General features: G+C 39.1%; 1 pseudogene; it reads left to right on the forward strand.

The window, feature by feature from the left end:
- The first annotated feature begins 2,074 nt into the window (after positions 1 to 2,074).
- Positions 2,075 to 12,928, forward strand: part of LOC149147466 (protein DETOXIFICATION 16 pseudogene) — a 171,149-nt pseudogene continuing 160,295 nt past the window's right edge.

A 12,928-nucleotide genomic window follows, 5' to 3' on the forward strand; every position in this document is an offset into this window, starting at 1 on the left:
GTTCCACCCCTATGGTGCCACACTGCATACCTTTGACAAGTGCCACATATAGTGCTCCTTATAACACTCAATACGGCACTATGGGTGTGGTTCCCGTTTACCAACAACATGGTCGGCCGCAAATGTACAGTTCAACCCCCATATTCATATACCTGGGGGGGTTCCCAATATGCACATGCCGATAGGGAACTTAACAGTTCCCCCTCCATTCTAAGGCATGCATGGTCAGTCGCTAATTGACATGAGTGTTCCCTCTATTGATCAAGGCCAAATGGTCACAGATGTCGCATTAGGTGGTGTTGTCACAGAAAACCAATCCATACATCATGCCCAAAACTTAGATTTGATATATTCACAGTCTGGCACTCTTTACAACATAATCCCCAATGTTCCTGGTAACCCCAATTCTTCCACCACTCAGCACCTCAGAGTGCACGCCGACGGGATTGTTGGTGCAACCTTTGGGGCCACTGTAAAACAACTTAGTGGTTCCATTGCTAAGCTGGCAGTGGACCCCTCTACCAATACGACTGCTCTTCCTACCACTGCGATAAACTCTGTGCATTCTACACAAAAATTCAGTGGCAAGAACAAGAAGAACAAGAAAAAGACCACTCCTTCTAAAGAGCAGTCACCAAAGTAGCCCAACCAAAAATAGAAGGTCATTGTGCCTACTGATGAGGAAAAGGATAAAACCACCAGATATCCATGCAAACTCTGTGCTAAATACCACATGACTTGGAAATGTCCGCAGCTTCAGGAATGCACATAATACCTTGCCAAGAGGGATTCTGGTAAGGCCCCTGTTGTCCTTAGAAATCCTTTTCCCAATCAACAACAACAAAATATTATTGCAAACCAACCCCAACCCCCGTAAGGGGGCAACGATGGTTCACAACATCCTTTGGCTGGTGAAGGATCTTCTACCATTTTCACATTTGAAATGGTAAAACTCGCACAAGAGACAAAGCTTATGGAGCTCCTGTCGCTCCTGCAGCAGAACCATACTCAGGTCAAAAACCACTGCCGCCTAACAATTTTCATATTGAAAGGCCAGTGGAGGACCTTGTAATTTGACCCCCAAAAGGGGCACTTTGACGCACAATGCACAATACATCTGTACGTGCTGCCCAACACTACAACATTGTAGAGGATTTGGCGCAAGTGCCATCGCCTATGTCGACACTCAAAGTATTACAAACATGCCCAATGCAATGGAAAGCTTTGCTTTTGGATATTGGAGGTATTGACCCAATGGATTCCATGCTTGCTATTTTCGACATGGACAAGTGTAAACCTTCTCTCTCGCAATCTTATGAGATTGCATTTATATTTGGCGGACCTATTTTCTGCCTCCATTTGGGCCAGAATCGACTCTTATTCGGCCATTAAGTCCTTGAGGTTAGAGGAACTTCGGAAACAGAAACAGTCTTTGATGTTTCAAAAATTAGCTTCGACTTCTTCTTCAGCCTCCCATAGTCGGGTCTCAGCTGGCCAGAAGTCTACGCTTAGGGAATGGTTAGAGTGTGAGGTTTCTGATTTAGTGCCCCCGCTTGAGGTTAATAGAAGCTCTGTAAGAGCCAGCGCGGAAGCCAGCTCCTCTGGCCAGCACTGTCTGATCGTTTCATCTTCTGGTTCTCTTGGTTCAGGCGTTGTGGAGAGGAGTGATCAATCTGCTCTCTGCCCAACATTTAATCATGAGGCATGTTCTACCCACAGCTCCAGTATTCCTCTGCGTGAGGATGCAGCTAGTTCCTGCCCGCTGGTTCTGGTCGATGGACAACCTTACGATGCTAAGTGTAGTTCCTTTGCAATGAATGGCATGCAGGTTCCAGGTGAAGAAATGCTTGGTAGCATGGAGTGCAGGGTCTGTTTGCCTGGTTCGTTTCATTCTGAACCAATTCGGAACAGCGTGGTCCATGTTGACAGCACGCAGGTTCGGTTTGAAGAAGTGAATGGTAGCATGGAGCGCGGAGTCAGGTTTCCGGTTTTGATTCATTCTGATCCATTTCAGAGTGGCAGCTTGGTTCCTGTCGACGGTACACAGATTTCGTGTGAATGAATGCATGGTAACATGGAGCGCAGAGTCTGTTTGCCCAGCTTGGTTCATGTTGACAGTGCGCAGGCTCCGTTTGAAGGAGTGAATGGTAACGTGGAACGCGGAGTCAATCTACTAGTTTCGATTCATCCAATTCAGAGCGGTGACTTGGTTCCTGACGGTATGGGCTCAAACCTCCCCATTCGTTGCTCTCTCGATGATTCAATATCTAGTTCTAATATTATGTTTAATAATAGTAATAATACTATTAATAATAAGAATTATAATAATATTATTAATAATAATAATGATAATAGTTTTATTAATTATAATAATTATATTAATAATAATAATAATAATAATAATAATATTATTATTATTATTATTATTATTATTATTATTGATAATAATAAGAATGATATTAATAATTATATTAATAATAAGAATAATAATATTAATATTAGTGATAATAATAATGTGGGTCTTGGTAATAATAATAGTAATAATAATAATATAGAGGACGACATAACTAATTTTAGTTCGAGGAATAATTATATAGAAAGTAGTAGTAATATCTTTAATAATAATAATAGGTTAAAGGTTCTCAATAGGTTTAGTGATTCTAATTTTAAGAAGAATCATAGTAGTTGTGATCCTCCTCCCCCTCCCACTCATGGTAATAAGAAGGTTGTCAATTTGTCTAGTTTCTCCTTTCCCCCTTCTGTTTTTAAGGTTTTAGGCAAAGGTTTAAATTTTTCCTTGGCCCCTAAGAAGATCCTGATTGATGACATTATTTGTGACATAGAATGTGGGATTCGTGGTTTACCTGATAGTATTAAAAACACTATTAGGGAGGATTGTGCAGTAGTCCTTAGGAGAGCTAAGCCTCCTAAGAGCAACCTTAGCAGGGACGAATTTGAAGCCCTGAAATCTTTGAATTAGTTGTGACTATAGTTTCCCTATACACTTGCATCCCTATAAATGAGGTTATGGAAGTAATATACCATCTAACCGATCCTGATACCGCTTGGTTAGTTGAGATCTGCCTCACTTCGACCTTTTTCTGTTTTGAAGGTGAGTTCTTTGAGAAAACCTGTGGGGTTGCCATGGGCTCACCCCTTTCCCCTATTGTTGCGAATATTTTTATGGAGGAATTTGAATCCAAGGCTCTTAACTCAGCCCGTCTCCTGCCTAAGCTTTGGAAAAGATATGTAGATGACACTAATGTCATCTAGTCTCATGGCCAAGAGGAGTTAGACCTCTTCTTCAATCATCTCAATAGTCAATCCTCTGCCATTAAGTTCACCAAGGAGCAGGAAGTCGATGGCTGCCTCCCTTTCCTTGATACTCTTATCTCTAAGAATAGTGATGGTTCCCTCTCCCACCGAGTGTTTTGTAAGAAAACTCATATTGAGAAATATCTTCATGCTAGTTCCCACCATTTCCCGGCTCAGAAGTTGGGGGTTCTCAACACCCTTGCCACTCGTGCCTTAAGAATCTCTGATGAAAAGAGCTTCGAGGAGGAGAAATCCCATCTCCTTAATGTCTTTGTTGAGAACGGTTATAGTAGGCACTTGGGACATAAGGCTTTCCTCTTAGCAGCTAAGAATTTGATAGCTAAAAGAGATAAGAAGGAGAGGATTCCTGGGGTCCATCTTCCATTTGTTCAGGGGACTACAGACAGGATTGCGAGGATTCTTAAAAAGCATAATGTCCCCTCGACCTTTAGACCTCTCAATACCATTCGTAAGTCCCTTAGATTTGTGAAGGATCCTATCGACCCCAAGGACATGAAAGGGGTTTATATTATTCCTTGTTCCTGTGGGACCCCCTATATTGGTGAGACTGGTCGCTCCATTAATCAGAGGATTAGTTGTTGAGAATGCAACAAGATGATGGAGCTTAGTGGAAAGGAGTCGCCTTCACTAGTGGGCCCGCAGGAAAATTATGGCGCAAAGTCTATATTTAGACTATGTCTATTTTTAGACATATGGATCATGGTCTATGAGCTGCAGAATGTTGTTTATGGATGATTGGTTATGTTGGGAAAAATAGATGTACTTCTATTTTTGGATCACAGCAGGAGTGATCAGAGTCTATTTTTAGACTGCTAGTCAAAAATAGAAAAGTCAAATATTATTGTCTCATAATAATATTTAGACTATAAACATTATCTTATCCTCTTGGAGCACTTCGGTTTGAGCTACAGATGTGGCACATGTAGCTGTTATAAGGAAATACACTTTTCTTATGAGTCAGTTGAGCTATTGCATGCATGACATCAGTTAGAACTCATGCATGTGAGTTTTGTGGAGTTGGATGTGGAGTTGATGGAGTTGTGTTCAATTTGACTTGGTTAAACTAGTTGTAATTAGTCTAACTGCAAATAGACTAATGATGAGTTGTGTGAATTAATTATTAACTCATAATGCAACTGAAGAGTACATCAGTTAACTCAGTGCATGTACAGTTCAATGGAGACAGGTGTTAGAGGTTGAGATTGCTATCAGTTGTGACTATAGTTGTGCATGAGACTTTGCACAAGCAATGTATTGAGTATGCCAATGAGTATTGCCCAACATATGCCCAAAGAATAGCCTTTGCTCACGTGATTTCCAGTGTGAGTGATTCTCAGCAGGTATTGTTCAATAGAGGTAGGCAAAGTAGTGGAGAAGATTTGAACCTGTGACTTGTTCAAGTCTGAGCTAGTTTGTGTGTAACAGGTGGAGATAGTGCTGGATACTTGTGAGGAGTATTGTACTATGTAATGTTACATGTTCTCAATCATTAATATACAGATAGTGTGGGGTTTTCAGCTGTAAGCTTTCCCCGGGTTACATACTGTGTTAATGTGTGCATGCTATTGATGTTTCATTGTTTTTGATGCTGCTAAATTGATGATCAACATAGAGGAGCTTATGTATTGTGCATGTATTCCGCAATAGTGCATGATCAGGATAATCTCTGTTGAATATGTGTTTATTATTCAAAATTTCTACATTAGTGAGCACACAACTGACCTTAAGCATAGGAGAGCCAAGTCTTCTGCTTTAGCATAGCATGTCGAGAAAACCAATCATCATGTCTGCATCGAGGAAGCTAGTGTGATTGCTAGAGTGTCCCAATTCCATCACCGAAAATTTAGGGAAGCGCTTGAGATTGAAAAAAGGCCAAACAATCTCAATAGGGAGGATGGCTGGAAGGTCAGTAGTTGCTGGGTTCCAGCCCTCTCCTCCTAGTCATGGTCTTCCTGCCTTCCCTTCCCTTTGTTTTGTTTTCTCTCATTGTCTTTTTAGATTTTTTCCCCTGGTTTCCTGTTTCTTGGGGTCTTTGTTCCTTGAGGTTCTTCTAGTTTAAGGTATTGTAGTAGCACTTATTCTTGCTAATAACTTAAAGAAAATAAGCTTGAAATTAATCTTTGATAATTTTTAACCATTAAGTTAAATATTAAAATTTTCTTTTTAACCCTTATATTACTCTATTATTTATATAGTTAACTAACTTTTAAATAACTATTGAATTGGAATTAATTTATTTTTAATTAATTTATCGTAATATATAGAATTATAAATAAACTGTCCCTTTAACTTACTTTTTATTAAATTATATAACTTACTATTTATATATTACCCTAACATTTATAACTTTTATAACTAACTTTTCTAATATTTAGATTTAATAACTTGGATAACTTACTTCTAATTTAAATGAATTCATATATATATATATATATATATATATATATATATAATATCATAATTATAATTAAATTACTCTGCCTTAAGTTACTCTAACTTCTATAAATAACTATTATTTAAAATTAATTTAGTTTATTATTAATATTTATTACTATATGGAATAATCCCATTGACTTATATGTGAATAATATTATATCTAGATATTTATGCATATTTATATATTTAATAATTTTTATAACTAACTAAATATTAATGTAAATTATTTTAGGTTATAATTTATTTTTTAATATATATTTATAATTATAATTGGATAAAAAGGGTCCATTTACTTTTGTTTTAATAAGAATTTAACTAACCTAAGTTATTTTTAATTAAATAATGGTCATACCAAATCTAGCCGTTACCTGGTCAAGGAATTCAGCCGTTGGAGTTTCTGCTCTATCTATTTAACATGCAAAGCCTGATCTACTCATTCAACTTTTCCTAACGATGAACCACACTAGTTGGTTCAAAACGTGTCGACAAATGAAATATCTTGTGATTTACGGCGAAAAATCTCTCATAAACTTAATATGGATCACAGAAGCCTCAATTCAACAAGTGTAAACCTCCCCTTTCTCACCAGCTTGCATTCCAAGTGCATATCACTTCGAAAGGTAAAGGTATACACAGAACTGTCATCGACGAAGGTGCTTCTACCTCCGTCATGTCAGCTTCATGTTGGCTCGCCCTGGGTTCCCCAACCCTATCCTTGCTGTCGAACTCCCTTAAATCTTTCAACAGCCACACCTTTATCCCAAAAGGATACCTAGCCAGTTTCCCCATCACTTTGTGTGGGAAAATCGTAATGGTGGACGTAGAAGTCGTGGACAAGAAACTCGACTATAATCTCTTGCTGGGTCATAGTTGGACATATGCCATGACAACCGTCATATCTACTATCTTTTGCATCATCCATTTCCCATTGGATGGAAAGGTAGTTACAATAGATCAGTTGTCTTTTTGCACCGCTGATTATTCACCATTACCAAGTGGCTTCGTACCCCTAGTAGGAGGTGGAACTAACTCTTATGTCAGTTTAGGTACCGGTCTACTGAAGGCTTCTTCCCTCATGGGTTGTTTTCCTCTCAAGCCACCGAAGGTTTCACAGATGGTCAATATGCTTTCATCTATTCCTCATAAACAGACCAATCTGTGGATCCTACTAACTCCTTTAGACATTGACACATATGGAGAGAAAATGCCGCTGTCACCAGCTGAATCAGCCTACCAAGCCATTCAATTTGCATCCGAATCTTCGGTCACTTTGGTTTCGGCCAACGGTACCACTGCCCCTCCCATAACCGCTCCTTCTTTCGATCCACTCAATCAAGTCCTACATATGGATGAAGCTATTAGAGAGATCACGAGTTTAGAAGAGAGACCTTGGGAGGATTCGCACCATCATGTTTCAATATCTGATTCGGACATGATGCCTCTTCAAACACTGTCCCCTGACATACCATAAATCATTTCCTCACCCTATATGATCTTCCAAATTTTGGAGGCGGAAGGAAACATGAGAAATATTTCAAAAACATTGCTCATCAATATTTTTGTCATGATAGGCATCATGGAAAACATATAGATTGGAGCCAATCAAAATCCTGAGGAAATTGTGAGCTTCACCTACCCGTTTAGGGACTTCCACGATGTTTTTCCTTGGTCTTATGAGGAAATGCATGGCATAGACCCTTCTATTGTCAAGCATGAGATCAAGGAAGATTGAGCATTCTTTTTATGGTATTTTTCTTGCTCGTTAATCTGAAAAATCCTTGAGTCTCCTTCTTCAGGCTCGTTAAACTACCATGAAGAAGATCGAGCATTCTTTTTATGGTATTTTTCTTGCTCGTTAATCCAAAAAACCTCGAGTCTCCTTCTTTGGGCTCGTTAAACTACTACAACGAAGAATAGAGCACTTTTAGAGATATTTTATTGCTCTTTAAAAAATATAAACATCTTCGAGTTTTCATCATTAAGCTCGTTAAATCTTTGCGATGATGGTCAGAGCACTTTTCGTGATATTTTATTGCTCTTTAAAAAATAAGAAACATCTCTGAGTTTTCATCGTTGCACTCATTAAATCTCTACAACGATGCTCTGAGCAACTCTTTTTTTGATCTTTTTCCAGCTCATTAAGTTGAAAAAGACCAAAGGAGCATTCTCTTTAGGCACTTTTTTCTCATTCTTTAAACTAAAAAAATCCCCAGCTTTGGATTTAGGCTCGTTAAAATCGATAAAAATGACCCGAGCATTCTTTTAGGTATTTTTCTTGCTCGTTGAACTGAAAAATCCTGATTTTTTGTTACCGGGCTCGTTAAAAATATATGGCAACAGTAAGAGCACTTTAATTTTTTGGGACCATTTCTCGCTCTTAAATCGAAAAATCCTCGAGTTTTTCCCCTCCTTCGAGCTCGTAAAACTATGAAGAAGGGATGAGCTGCCATTTTCCCTCTTTTTCTCGCTCACTAAACTGAAAAAGATACCCTGAGTTTTCTTCATCTAACTCGTTAAAAATTTTGATGAAGGTATTGAGATTGTCGTCGCGTGACTCATTAAAAATTCATGACAAAAAATGAGTTTAGTCTGTTGCATCGTACTCGTAACAAAATGAGGTCGACATCTATTGAAAGTAGGTTTATCTTTATCTGGGTTCAATAGATTAATTAATGGAAAACTAACCGATCTGGGTATACTATTAACCTTTTTCTGCACCTGGTTAACAACTATGACAAAGAGACCACCATGGAGTCTCTATTTACAAACTTTTCAGACTCTCTAAATATGAAAAGACCACTGAGTTGTCTAGTCCGGACTCTTTAAATTACACAGAAAAGATATAGAGTTGTTATTTTTTCGATACCTTTTCAGACTCTTAAAAACATGAAAAAATCGACGAGTTTGCCTATCTGGAATCATTAAAATAATCAGATAGGGCAAAGAGTCGCTCTTTTTGCGGTCCTTTTCAGACTCTTTAAACATGAAAAGACTGATGAGTTTACCCGTCTGGACTCATAAAATTAATCAGACGGGGAAAGTGGACAATACAACTGTATTCCGTATTTGAAAGCGTGGTTTGGCAGTAGTCATTCCCTTGAACATGGCACTCCCTCAGAAAAACCTTCCTTTTGATGGCCTCTCAATATGAACCCTACCATTCTATGAGTTTTAGCCTATATACCCTGATGTAATTGTGTCTCTGTATCCTAACACTCTGTAGTGTTCATGAGTCAAGTGTTGTCTGGTTAAAATCGTTGTCGTGCCTTCTATTGTTCAAGGGTTAGCCATTTGTTTCCTCCATCAACCAATCAAACATATCCTTTCATCATGCCCTCCATTGTTTAGACCCAAATTCTCAAAAGATTCCTCAAAAAAAAAAAAAAAATCATTTTTGTCCTGTTTCGTGTCAATTGATGTAGGACACATTATTGCCTACCTTTTGACAAGTTTCTTCCTATCGACTTCAACACTCTATCTAGGAAGATAGCCTAGAAACACATTTAGTGCCTTGGTACTTGTAGAAATTAGTGGTAGGTTTCCTTGTGTTTGATAAGGAGTTCTCATTATTGGTTCCTGGTTAAGTGATTCTACGGGTGTTTGACGACAAAGAAATATTTCACACTCACTAGTTTGTACTGTGCATCTTGGAGACCATCACCATTGTTGGTGGCCTTCCTCACATTTGTTAACAGTCTCCATTATTGACTGGTAATCAGATGATTCATGCATGTTTGACATCAACACATATTTTTTGCATGTATCGATCTATGCTGTTCGGTGAAGCGGCAATGAAGACCTTGGGTAGAGGCTTGCATCATTCAGCCTTGTTTCCTCTCCCAAGCTACAGATATTGTTTTTTGGAGACAACTATTTCAGGATGGCTCTATTATGGCACTGGATCCGCTTTGTGCTTCTTAGCGGCCAGCCTTGTTATATCTCTTCGAAGAAATATTACTCTGACATAGCTACTGAGCATGGGAATGCCCGACTTAGGACATGATTTTAGCAGTTTTATATATATGTGTTGTATCAGGTTTTCCTTGCTACCAAAGCTTCTCTCTCTACAAACTTTGACAAAAAATTACAGTTTTAGTAAAGTATTTTGGCCATCATCTTTGCCTCTAATCTCATACTTTAGGGGGCATCTGTTATACAACAAAATGACCTCCTCAACAACTCAAAGGTGAAAGATAGCATGACTGAAGCAAAGACCACAATTGCAGGCCTTGAATCTACACTAATGCTGGTTACACACTGTAAACCTACTTTATAAAGCTTGTTACCAAGCCTAAGGGTGCGTTAGTGACCCTTCTAACTCATGTTGTTAGACCAGGGGCAGCGTTAGTGAAACTAAGGGAAGTTCAATGGGTCAAACCAACGAATCTGCTCACAAATATCTAGATATTTATCCCTAAATTTACTCAAGAAAAGCAAGGAAATTCCCAAAAATCAAACTATTTAGGGAAATCGCAATCTGAAAAAGAAGGCAAAAGGGAAAGAGCTGGAAAATAGAGCAGGTTCTTTGCTTTTGCCCTAATGAACTCTATGAAGAGCTTGGCAACCCTAACTTGATTGCTACATAAGTAGCAAGAGGGTCATTGTGAAAAGGGTCAGAGCATTTGAAAGGATAGCCTACTAAGTAGTTGTGAACTGTCATGTACCTGAAGAAGTGAGCTGAAAGAGAGAGAGAGAGAGAGAGAGAGAGAGAGAGAGAGAGAGAGAGAGAGAAGAAGAAGGGGCAAGGAAAGACTGATACACCGGATGGTTCATTGAGTTGTTCATTTCGATACTTGTTCATTGAGTTGTTCATTTCGATACTTGTTGAGATGAGTAGTTAAGCTATATACAAATATATTTTCATTGTGCATTCTTATATTAGTTTTCAAGATTGTATGTTGTGATTGTGTTTCCATTTCCTTTGTGCAAGAATTGTCTTGGAGCTGGCTTTGAAGGAGTTCTTCTTAGTTGCATTGATATCACCAAACAAATCTAGAAGGAGACTTGAGGTGATACTCTTTCCATACTTTGTTAACTGATATTTGATAGATGAACATGTGTATAACTTGGTAGTTCTGCAGATAATCTTACAGTCTATCGAAGGTCCCAGGAAGGCCTTTGAGGGTAGTTTTCATTCTCCATACACTATGCATTTTACCCCATACCAATCAACAAATTCCGTGAGGTTCACCCTTGGGTGAGAATTATGCCTCATATGTAGGCAACATGGCCAATCTACATCAGTGCTTAAAATTCTTGTAAATGGACCAGCCTTTCTTATTCTTGAGTGTGGAACGTCGTCAGGTAGGAGAAGACACATTTTATATGAGAGGCATTTGCTTCTCTTTTCTCAACCAACCATCAACCCTAAGCACCAGACCTTTACATTTAATTTCATTTTTAGCTTATAATCGGGCTTGCATTCTTTGACATAGCTTAACAAGCTGTGTTGGGTCCAATTATTAAAAGGCCATTCACTTAGTTTATTTATAACAACATAGAGTCATACTTCTGGGAATGATTTGTGATTTTCCCAAAGTCGCATAGTCGCACCACTAGTAAGTCGCATCTCTGGCTGCTTTCGCTGAGGCACAAAACACGACTTTGCGACCTCTTTGGGAGCTCGACTTACTGAAGGTCGCAGCTGCTGGCCAGTCGCACTTATGGGAGTGATTTGTGATTTTCCCAAAGTCACATAGTCACACCACTAGTAAGCCACATCTCTGGCTGCTTTCACTAAGGCACAAAACATGACTTCGCGACCTCTGTGGGAGCATGACTTACCGAAGGTTGCATGTTGCAGTTGTTGTCTAGTCACATTTCCAAGAAGCTCGCCTAAGGGATTGTAACGTGACCTACCGACTTTGTCGAAAGTGTGACCCCTCTGGAGATCGCCAGGTCACAACACATCTCCTGGGCACTCCCCTGAGGTCTTCGAGTGTGACTTAGCGACCATTAGTCACACAATAGCATTTTGAGTGAGGTCGCACTTTTGGTTTCTTTCCTCAGGATGCGAAGTCCAACTTAGCAACTAGTGAGAGAAAACACTCCACTTCTGAGTTTGGTCCAATGATCCTGATCTAGAAAAACAGTCTAAGATGGGGTGCATGATTCCAACCTCGTGCATCCAAGATCCTGCCAACAACTTTAAGAACACCGAAAGAGTGTTGAAATTTTTCTTCTTTCTCCCTCATGGATCTCACATGCAGTGATCTCCTTTTTCTGAGTGATTTGGCGTGGTTGTATGGGCACGGGAAACTACTCATACAAGTAATTTTTTCATTTGAATCCTGAGAACTATTGCCAAACTTTGTCTATGTTTTATCTGGATCGAGAAGCTCTATTAACAGTGAGTTCATCTCATCTCCTCCAAAGCTCAGTATCCTTCGATGAGAACAATCTTTTGGCTTCTGCGTGGGCATTGCTATAATGCTTAGGTGCTGTGAGAATTATTTAATTCATCATTATTTTGTGTACAATGGCGTGGCATGCATCCTATCGACTGTCCTGTTCAAATGTGACTTCAACGCATAACCTATCATACTATGGCGAATCATCAGAATACTGTTGTATCATGCCGAGAGACCCTAAATGCATTTACATCATTAATATCGATTATCTGGGGGTCTTCTCACAAAATATGGCCATCGTGCAGATGGAATACATGGCTCGTTGACTATGGAATAGAAGGCGTTGCATCGTTGGATGTGAAACCCAGCCACCTTCCCTTAGTCTCCATAAAACCACGCTACCTAGGTTTTCCATATTGTTTCGGTGAGGTGGATGCACATATTCGTAGGTTCGAATGGTGTACAAACAATGCCTCATTTGTCCAAGGGATCCATGAAATCGTATTATGTGGGCCTGAGCTAAACGCTGCTAAGAGGTCTTCCTCGCCTTTCCATTTTAATGTTGATTTTTTTTTTTAGGATCCTCTTTCAGAGCTCGTTTCATCGAACAATACAGCCACCACACATATGAACTACTTTGACCTTTTAGTTGTGCTCAAAGGTGCTACTTTGGCTTGACATCTAAACACCTGAGTTGGGCTCAGACATTTTCTTTGATTTGTGCCTCCAACGACACCTTCTACATCATATGATTTCCATCTCCTGTATTATTTACGTCCCCATGCCTCACTTTGGATTGTTTGTTG

This window comes from Pinus tabuliformis, chromosome 9 (assembly GCF_031772625.1).
Source record: "Pinus tabuliformis cultivar Carrire ecotype Pingquan chromosome 9, CPIR1, whole genome shotgun sequence".
NCBI classification, from domain to species: Eukaryota; Viridiplantae; Streptophyta; class Pinopsida; order Pinales; family Pinaceae; genus Pinus; species Pinus tabuliformis.